Source organism: Dermacentor variabilis, chromosome 8 (assembly GCF_050947875.1).
Source record: "Dermacentor variabilis isolate Ectoservices chromosome 8, ASM5094787v1, whole genome shotgun sequence".
Taxonomy (NCBI): Eukaryota; Metazoa; Arthropoda; class Arachnida; order Ixodida; family Ixodidae; genus Dermacentor; species Dermacentor variabilis.
In genome coordinates, this window is record NC_134575.1 from 36,069,627 (window position 1) to 36,080,165 (window position 10,539).

A 10,539-nucleotide genomic window follows, 5' to 3' on the forward strand; every position below is an offset into this window, starting at 1 on the left:
TACATTTCCTTCCTTTCACTGTGAGTGGTTCTTGGACAAGGAACCTGCAGACCCACAAAAGCCAGTGCGAATCGTGCATTAAGTTGACGGAACCCAATGAAATGCAAACACAATCCAAACGCAAACCATATCCATTCATCATAAAGCAACAGCAACGACACTCAGGCTCCCAAGCAGAAGCATGTGGGGCTAAGATTGAACCCAGATCTGGCCAGCTGTAGCTTACTGCTGACTAGGCCATTGCGTAAGTGCACTTGGATATAGTTCACGCATAGTGTGATACGTGGAACAGTTCATCACTGGCCCGAGACAAGCACAGTCGAACGCCTTTATAACGAAGTGCTTGGAGCCTCCGAAATTATTCGTTATACAGGGCACTTCGCTGTAAAGGTCACGCGCTGCACACCTCACAATAGAACCGGGGCAGGCTTATTCCTTCGTTATACAGGGCGCCTCACTGTAGATGCGTTCGCTGTAGACTGCACTTTCTTGAACTGGGAGTACACAGGCAACCGAACCAAGTTAGGAAAACGCATTAAAGAGCACAGCAACACGCACATTACACTGCAATACGAAGACCAGTAGAACCTTGTTGATACGTTCCTGCATGTCACGTTTCCTCGGCTCTATACGCTCTGCAACACGGCTACCTTAGAGATCCTATCAGCCGCGAGATCGAGCATGCAGAGTCGCCGTCTGGCGATCACAGGCTGATGCACGGACCCAGTGTGGATCACGCCGCGCGTCGTCTGCTAGGTGCCCTACGTCTCGACATGTGCGTGAACGGCGTGAATATCCTTAAAGACCCGTTCTCCCGTGGCTGTCATAAAGGCACGTCTACAATTTTTTGACGGTGTACAAAGGCATTCAGCGTTGCGCTGTTGTCTTTGCGCTGTAGTAAGATGAGTGACTGCCCGTGTTCCGATGGTCCTACTAGCAACCTGACGGTTCTATACCAACGTACTGTCTCTCACAGTGGCTGGCTTGCCCAATTGAGCTCACCAACTGTTTGCATTTCACAGCGAATAAAAAAGAAAAAAATGAGCTGTAGAGTGCGCAATAACCTGCTATTTTAAAGAATATCAGGGTTTTACGTGCCAAAACGACGATCTGATTATGGGGCTTGACGTAGCGAGGGACTGCGGAATCATAACCTGCTATCCCAAAAAATTAAATTATGGGGTATTACGTGCCAAAAACTACGATTTCATTCTGACGCACGCCGTAGTGGAGACTGCGAGGGGGGAGGGGGGCTCGGGAATAATTTGGAGCACCTGGGGTTCTTTAACGTGCACCTAAAACTAAGTACACGGGTGTTTTCGCATTTCGCCCCCGTCGAAATGCGGCCGCCGTGGCTGGGATTCGATCCCGCGGCATCGTGCTTATAACAGCCCAACACCATATATATAGCCACTAAGCAACCACGGCGGGTAACTTGCTATTTTACCTGCGTTGTAAAGGAATACATACTTCCTTAAACCGGTGCAAGACTGGCAGAGAACGCGGTAGTAATAACTGCCGCAACGTTATTAACAGAGCACAGGCGGAACGTAGGCGAAACATACCACCCTTTCGGCCGATTTACGCTCGAGCCGCCCATCGCCGCACGCCGCACCGCACGCGTGCGGTCGCGCGAAAGATTGCACGTGTCAAACACTTGTGCACAAATTTCTGTTTACAATGTGTAAGGTATACACTGTGCGCACAGTGTAAATGGTAATTTGCGCACAAGTGCTGGATACGTGCAATTTTTCGCACGACCGCAAGCGTGCGGTGCGGTATGCGATGATGGGCGGCTCGAGCCTAAATCGGCCCTTACCCAAAATAAAGAAAAAAGGAAGCCCCGTGAACGTGCCGGAACAGAGACTTTGTGGCTGGGTGCAAGTCCCACCATCGAGTGACAGTTTGCGCTTGCTTCAAATAAATGGAAGCGTTGTGCGCACTTTGCGCAAAGGCGTGGCATTGGAGGGCAGTATAAGATCATATCACTGCAGTCAGCGCGCTTCGTCACCGGAAAATCGGGTCAGATCGTTCCCAGCGGTGAAATGTACGCCGCCGCGTACATTTCAATGCCTGCTGTCGATCCGCCTATATCCACACTAACGTGGCTATACGATGCTGCCACCTACAGTTCGATCTCGCGGCCAATAGGGCCGTGCGTGCCAGCTTCCCGCGTGTGATGGTTGCCTACCCGTCATTTATTGCTTCCAAAAACCGCGACAGCTCACCACCTGCGCAGCAGCGGCATGATCAGTCATCAGCAGTGCACCTACGGTGACCGCTGCCTATATGTCACTGCTGAAAACGGTAACTCAAGTCAACTCATTTCAGCAATAAACTTCGCACGAACTGCCGAGCAGCGCAGGAGGATCACATTGCCGACGGCCACGTAGCTGTCACGTGTCACGAAGCCGAAAGCCGAGAGGAGGTGCACACGGGAGCCACAAGTGGTCGTCCCGCACCCACATTCGCAGGCGCTGTCGCCGTGCCCTTCGACATATCTTGCGCGGTTACGTCGATATAGGCGTCCGCACGGAAATTGAAAAGGGGCTGCGAGCTCTCGATAAGAGGCCTGCTATTATCGAACATTCGACCACAGAACCAGATGAAAACCAGAAACTTCACTTGGTGTAATTCACGGCTACGACCACTACAAAAAAATAAAAAAATAAAAAACTGCATGCTTAAAGTTCACTCTAACTGCTAGGCAGCGATAGAGAGCTTTACTTATTTTTTTACGTGAAACTGAATTCATAACGCTGAAACAAATTATAACAGCTCCGTCTTTCTCTTCTTTTTTTTTTTTGCCTTTCTGGAAACGGTCACGAGCTCCTCGGATATGGCATGCTCCTTTTCCCTTGTTACCGATTGTGTATCTTTTTTGGTTAAAAAGTTAATTTGTACACCTTCCATGATGTAGACATGTCTAACTGATATATCGAGTAATTTTAAATGTACGGCTACGTATTTAAAGCTGCCCAGTGAAAAGCATTGGATTATCTCATCTTCCCTACATTAAAGAAATGTCGAACCTTTTTTCTGAAACATTCGGTACAACCTCTAGAGAAAACAACGAAAACGCAGGAAAACATTAGCATGGTACTCGGAGAATGCAATCTGTTCACGTGGGCGCACATGTATGAGATTACTGACGAATATTTATTTGAGGCCTTGCAGTTCTTAAGGTCAAAGAAATTAACTCTTGTTCCGAAAGGCGCTCTCAACCCTTTTTTTTTTCTACAAGTGCTGCCAAATGAAGATGGCCAGACACAGCAGTTTCCGCCCCTCGCAACGTTGTTATTCAAAACCGCAGCTATACAAAAGGACGCGTCGTGTAACATTTCAGACCGTGAAGCCTGCTATATCTTATTCCACCACTCTGCTGATTGTGAGTAACGACTGGGCGTGGGAATCCATTGAATTGCAAGCAACCGAACATATAAACCGATTGACATGCACTCTTCTGAACATGAAACACTCACAAACTAATAATTTTACGAAGGAATGAATTGACTTACAGACAGAAATAAAGACAGAAATCCAGTCAGTGACCTGCAAACGTTGCACTAAGGATCGCAAGTGTAGCATAGTGTGAGAGGGTAAACGTGATTAAGTACGGTACATAGGTTGACGTATACACTAAATATACCATATAAAGTACGGCATTACATACGCCAAATTGCACTCTAAAGGCAGGAATATTTTAAATGCGTAAGCATTTGTACGCTTACCCAACGAGAAAAAATGTCCCTCCTTCCATCCGTCAGTCCGCCATGTAAGACGATCGCTTTCAACATAAAGCTCGCTGCAGCGAGCGTCTTCGTGCTGCCTGTCGTGCTGCCTTCGTGCTGCTTGTCCCTTCAACGCGAACGAGGCGGCGAGAACACAGCGACCACGAAGCTCACAGAACGAGCCGCGCCCTGCCCCTTTCGCAGATCGCTTTCAAGGTGCAGGGCCGCACGTCTCCCTTCAAAGCGAAGCGGCGAAAACACAGCGCGCGAAGCTATCAGCAGTCGGCGCACTCCGTCCGAATCGCAAGATCGATTTCAGCATACACGTCCGCGCAGCTGCCGTCGGTGTACGTTTGATCACGGTTCACAACAGTTCGACGCCGACGGATAAGGCGCTAACGGGCGATAACAGCTTGCAGTGATCGTGACGTCATCAGCGCACCTGGCGCCGCCACCTGCGGTACTTTGCTTGCGTCGTCAATGCAACCTTGCGCCGCCGCCCGCACCAGTTTGTGTCGCCGCCGCACTGTCGTCTGCACACTGGCCGGATCAAGTTCCTTAACACTGATAATTGCACCGTGTTGTGTAGAGAATGAGCGAGTGGCACATGTTACAAAAAAAAAAAGACGGCTCTGTACGCGGTTCTGGGTAGACTATCGGCGCCTGAACAAGATCATCGCAAAGATGTATACCCGCTACCGCGAATCGATGACGCCATCGATAGCCTACGAGGAGCTGAATTCTTTTCATCCCTGGAATTACGAAATATTTCATCACGGATTTACGCTGGCTACTGGCAAGTGCCCGTGGCTGACATCGATAGGCCGAAGACAGTCTTCATCACACCCGACGGCTTACACGAATTTAACGCCATGCCGTTTGGACTTTGCAATGCGCCGCCAACCTTTGAACGCGTGGCGGAGACAGTTCTGCGCGGTTTGAAGTGGCACACGTGCTTACGTAACCTAGACGACGTTGTTGTATTTTTGCCCCTGACTTGATCGCGCACCTTCCACGCCTCCGACGTCTTTTGACGTGCCTAACAAACGCTGGCCTGCAACTGAACCTAAAGAAGTGCCGACTCGCAGCGCGGCAGCTCACGATGCTAGGTTACGTCGTCTCGAAGGATGGAATCCTCCCCGATCCAGACAAACTTCGTGCCATCGCCGAATTTTCTAAACCGACGTGCGTCAAAGAACTGCGCACTTTCGTACGCTTGTGTTCCCACATCAGGCGCTTCGTCCGAAATTTTGCCGCCGTCATATCGCCCCTGACGAAGCTCCTTGGAAGCAACGGATTCCTCCATTCGTAGTCGCAACCGAGTGCGAGGAAGCGTTTGCAAAGCTCCGTCGTTTGCCGATCCCGTCTCCTCCCATTTTGCGCCGCTATACGACGCCACGGCACCTATTGAGGTACACAGAAATGCCAGCCGCGTTGGCCTCGGCGCTGTCCTATCGCAGCGCAAGCAAGGGTTTCCTGAATATGTTGGGGCATATGCAAGCCGTACGCTTACTGGCGATCATCTGCGGTGCCCGGCGATCATCTGGGCGCTAAGTTCTGGCCCTACTTGTATGGTCGCCAATTTGATGTCGTCACGGACCACCATGCACTATGCTGGCTGTCTCGCCCGGTCGCTGGGCAGTTCGCTTGCAGGATTACGATATCCGCGTGCTGTACCGCAACGGACGCCAGCATGCTGACGCCCTCTCACATTCTCCCTTGCCTGACGACAATGCCTGCTTCTCGCTATCCCAGAGTGACGTTTCTTCCATCGACATTGGGACCATCGCTTCCGAGCAGCGCACGGACCCCTGGATTTCCTCCATCATAGACTTGCTTACTGATCCGTCATCGCAGCCAACGAATCGTGCATTGCGCCGTCAAGCTCGCCATTCGCGACAACCTGCTTCACCGACGCAATTACACCACTGACGGCCGCCAGTGGTTATTAGTAGTACCTCGAAGCCTCCCAATTGCCGGACGTTGAAATAGTGTGGACTCCAGGACACGAGTCCCTCCGTGGAAATCAGCGTGCGCACGCTGTAGCCCGAGCTCATGCCTCCCGGGCGCCACAAGAGAGGGATACGGCCGCCTCCATGGAGCCCGTACCTTTACAATACAACGCCATACTACAACACCACAGATTGAACAGACGACAATACCCGCCTCCACACAAGACCCTCTCACGTGAAGACGCCGTAACATGGCGACAACTACAAACCAACACATACCCCCATCTAAGCAGACTACACGCAATACACCCTACACTATATTCATACAAATGTCCCCTTTGTAATGATTACGCCTCCCTATATCACACCACATGGGCGTGCCCCAACGTGAAGGCGGCCCCGCAAATACCAAACCCCACACCCGAGCAGTGGGAGGCCGTGCTGACTAGTTCGGACCCTCGTAACCAGCAGCAACTGGTGCGGCGGGCCCGGGAGACAGCAAGAGCCGCAGGAGCCCTGGACTAAGGGCGCCTCCCGCACAAGCAGAAAGACACCTGCTTGTCCTTTCTTTTTAATAAATGTTTCTCCTCCTCCTCCTCCTCTGAAAGATCTGCGCATCGTTCCACTCTGATCCACAGTGCGCAGAGGCGGGATTTTTCAAAACCTACCAGCGCCTCCGACAACGCTACTACTGGCGAGGAATGTACAACTACGGTCAACAGTTCGGTCACTCATGGCCCGACTGCCAGCGCCGAAAATCTTCACCCCCGCTCTCGCCAGCTGGTCTGCAGCCCTTACCCTGCCCTAACCAGCCGTTCGGCCACGTTGGAATCGATCTGTATGGGACACTTCCTTTGACATCAGCTGGCAACCGCTGTGATATTGTTGCAGTCAATCACCTCACACGATACGCCGAAAGGGCCACCCTCCCGGCAGCTACAGCGCGCGACGTTGCCACATTCCTTCTTCGCCGATTCATTCTTCGGCATGGCCCACCTCAAGGACTGCTCAGCGATCACGTCTTCCTGTCGGAAGTAGTTGAAGCCATTCTCAAAGAGTGCCACGTTGTTCATCACACAACTAAGGCGTACCACTCTCAAACGCACGGCCTCACAGAACGTTTCAACGCTTCAACCGTACACTCGGCGACATGCTTTCAATGTACGTCGCCTCCGGCCACACGAACTGGGACGCCATATTACCCTTTGTAACCTAAGCGTATAACACCGTTACGCCACTGGATTTTCACCCTGCTTCTTACTATACGGTCGGTGCCCTGCGCACACCGTCGACACAATTCTGCCGCACCGGCCGGATGCATCCGAGTGCGTGCCTATTTCTGCCGCGGTCAGACATGCACAAGAGTGCCGCGACCTCGCGCGGGCCTTGCGATGATAATAATAATATTTGGGGTTTTACGTGCCAAAACCACTTTCTGATTATGAGGCACGCCGTAGTGGAGGACTCCGGAAATTTCGACCACCTGGGGTTCTTTAACGTGCACCTAAATCTAAGCACACGGGTGTTTTCGCATTTCGCCCCCATCGAAATGCGGCCGCCGTGGCCGGGATTCGATCCCGCGACCTCGTGCTCAGCAGCCCAACACCATAGCCACTGAGCAACCACGGCGGGTGGCCTTGCGATGATCAAGAGCGCCAGCGGAGCATTCGCGGTGACGCCACTTTCACGGGTCACCTTCGATCCGGGAGCGATCGTGTGACCCTCAGTCCCTATCACTGCCCCTCACCTCTCTTCGAAACTGGTTCCGAAGTACGAAGGCCCTTATCGTGTCCTCGAACGCGCATCTCCTGTAAACTATGTAACAGAACCAGATGGAGCCATCTTCAGACATGCCCCGCCGTGGACGAGACATTGTCCGCGTCGACCGTCTAATAAAGCCTTACCACGACCCGCTCATCGTGACGAGCTGCTAAGGTCGCCCGTCGGCTCCCTTATCGCTCCCGGGGGTGATTGTAACGGAGAGAGACGCTAGTGGGTTCAGCGCGACTGGATCAAAACGCTAGTGGGTCGAGCGCTCTTGCTCGGGGCAACGGCTCTCGTGCTTAGAAGCTGTCACTGTCCTGACCTTTGACGTTGCACTGCTCCGAGCTCTGCCAAATGCTTGTAACGTAGACGACCCGGACCGCTATTCCGATCAACCGGAATCGTCGGACGATCTAGCCTGCATCTCGTACCAGCTGCACATGCCGGGGCTACGGCCAACAAATCAATGTGAAAGTAACACTGCCGCATTGCTTTTTGTGCGTGTGTTATAGACATTAGACTAAAAGTCGTGTGCTGACAACAATTCGTTTGGACAATATATTAATGGCCAGGAAATATTTCGAACTTTCACGAAATATTTTATCAAAAAACCACAGAAGTTGCCAGAGTGTTTCTAAAGGTAGTTCAGTATGGCATACCTGAAGCAATAATTCATGACCGACATTTCCTATGCAGTTACACCCACAAACGACATAACCGCCCACTCAGAGAACTTCCGTTACTTTTCTTTTTTTTTTTTAGGGGAGCGCGTTATTATTGTACACGGTACTGCTCAACGACAACCCGTAGGTTTGTGGGCGTTTTTTCTGTTGCATATTCTGACTGCAAGTTACCAGAGAACCTTCATATGCTGCGTCATCGAAGACGTCATACCCTTTATCCAGGAATGAGTATGCTTACGAAAGCGGCGGGGGTAGGAATTCCGGATCTTATAAGGAGAGTTAATGAACCACCACCCTTATGTTCAAGAGCTACTTAATAGCTGTGACAGTTCAGTGTAGACTAGTACATTTCAAGACTCTACCAGCGTCTATACATGATTTAGATATACTCATTATACTAACGAACTAACGTAAAACAATGTTTCTTTGCGTAAAATAAATTTGACAGGAATACTATCTCTGTATACGTCAGTGCGACGTAGCATTCTTACACAAGTGAAATTAGTTTCTCGAGTCTAAAAGGTGCTCACAAATTAGGTGAACTTGCAAAACTGAAACAACTTATTCGATGAGCTTGCGCCGACTGAACAGACCACAAATTGACATTCATAGTGGCGATGGACTAGTCCACGGTCGGACTGCAGGGGGGGGGTGATTCTGTAAGAGTCCACCTAGTGGACTGTCCAGTTCGACCACTGCTGACTGGACGCAGCTGCACGAGAGAGGAGACGAGCGGCCCTAGCCACTCAGCAGCGACCGAAATGGACAGTCCACTAGGTAGACTTACAGAATACGCCCCCCCCCCTCCCCTGGACTCTCCGTGGGGAAAGCGTGCGGTGAGTCGTGACTCAAGTTTTCGTCCGCGGCTCGAACGCCGCTCTCTTCCGGCCATTGCCGACAGATTGGAATACAAAAATTGGAAGACGCTTAAACTACGCCATTAAGAGTGGAACGCGATAGCATTCAAAGGTCCCCCACTGCTGCAGCTTATGTAACCGTAAGGTTTACCGGGAAACGCTGGCGGCGAATGCTATGCACGAAAACGAGCTTTCTGGTAGAAACACGCGGCCTCTTTCGTGGGCTGATCCCGGAGGTAGTGCACAGCCACGCCAGAATAAATTGCATCATATTGAACTTTCTGTGGGCGTGTGCCCGAATAAAGCGTTTGGGCCAGTGGGTTTTCTCGATGCTGTTGACACTATTTTTGAAAATTTTCTACACCACTCGGGCGCCCAACTGGCTCAACATCATGCGCCTCCATCGAATACTGCGGACCGTCCGCGGAAGCCAAGGAGAAAGAGCGCGCGGCACGCTCTTTCTCCTTGGCTCCCGCGCAATTTGTCGGCCAGTGTTGTGCAGCCACTGTTTCTTGTGCAAGTCGTACGTCACGCTTTCCTTGTGGTATCAAAAAGACTGGGTAACCGCCTTCAGGCTTCTTGCAGCAGTTATATGCGCTACAGCACGGCGTAGCGCTGGCACAACACCGCAGCAAACACAACAGCGTGCAACGTTGCTGCGCCGAGCCAGCCGAGCTAAGGAGAAAAATGGCGCCGACGAAAAAAAAAGAACCCAGGGAATGCGCAAGAACCGCGCGTTTCCAAGGGCAACGGCAAGGGGACCAATCGTCGTGCAGAAAAAAAGAACGGCCACAAAACTGGTTCCCGCGGAGGGGACGCGCAAAGGGCGAGGAGGAGGCGAGGAGGTCGCGTGGCGGCGGCAGAGTTCAAAGAGTGGCGGTTTTTTCGAATCATCAAGGGGCTTTGCTTGAACCACTGAATATGCGTCCAAATAAAGAAGTGGGGCACTGGGTGTGTGCAACTGGGCAAGATGTGAATAATTTGGTAAAAGAAAGAAGTGGTCTGCGTGCCGAAAGATGCAAAGGGGACGGAACGGGACCCAAGCCCGGATACAACGAGAAGCTTTGACCTGCAGACCATTTAGGAAGTCGGCTGCACGGAAGTGTAGAAATAGTCGGCAACAGAAACAGCCAGGTCTGGAGAATGAAGCTTATAAGGGGAATAAAATGGGACAACGGCGTGCCGTGGGGAAGGAGCATTCAGCTACATACAAAATGAAGAAGCGAAGACATTTCAGCAAGCATCGAGGAAAGTTTCGCTCACAATAGATTCCCACGTATTCGCCGGATCTGCGGATTTATCCCCCCTCTGCTAATTCTTCCCTTCAATGTTCTTATTTACGAGGTCATTATTTCGGCCTTAAAATGTTTGTTCTCCCAAATAAGTGACTATGGCGCCTTTGCTTAGTGCTTTAAGCTAGCAATTGCACATTGTTAAGCGGAATGAGTTGATGTCCAAGGGTGGCCGCAGAGGCTAACAAACCTTTGAAGCCTATGAGTGACGTCACTGCTTGTGCCTCATTGGCAAGCATCAAGCAAGCATCCTTAAAAAC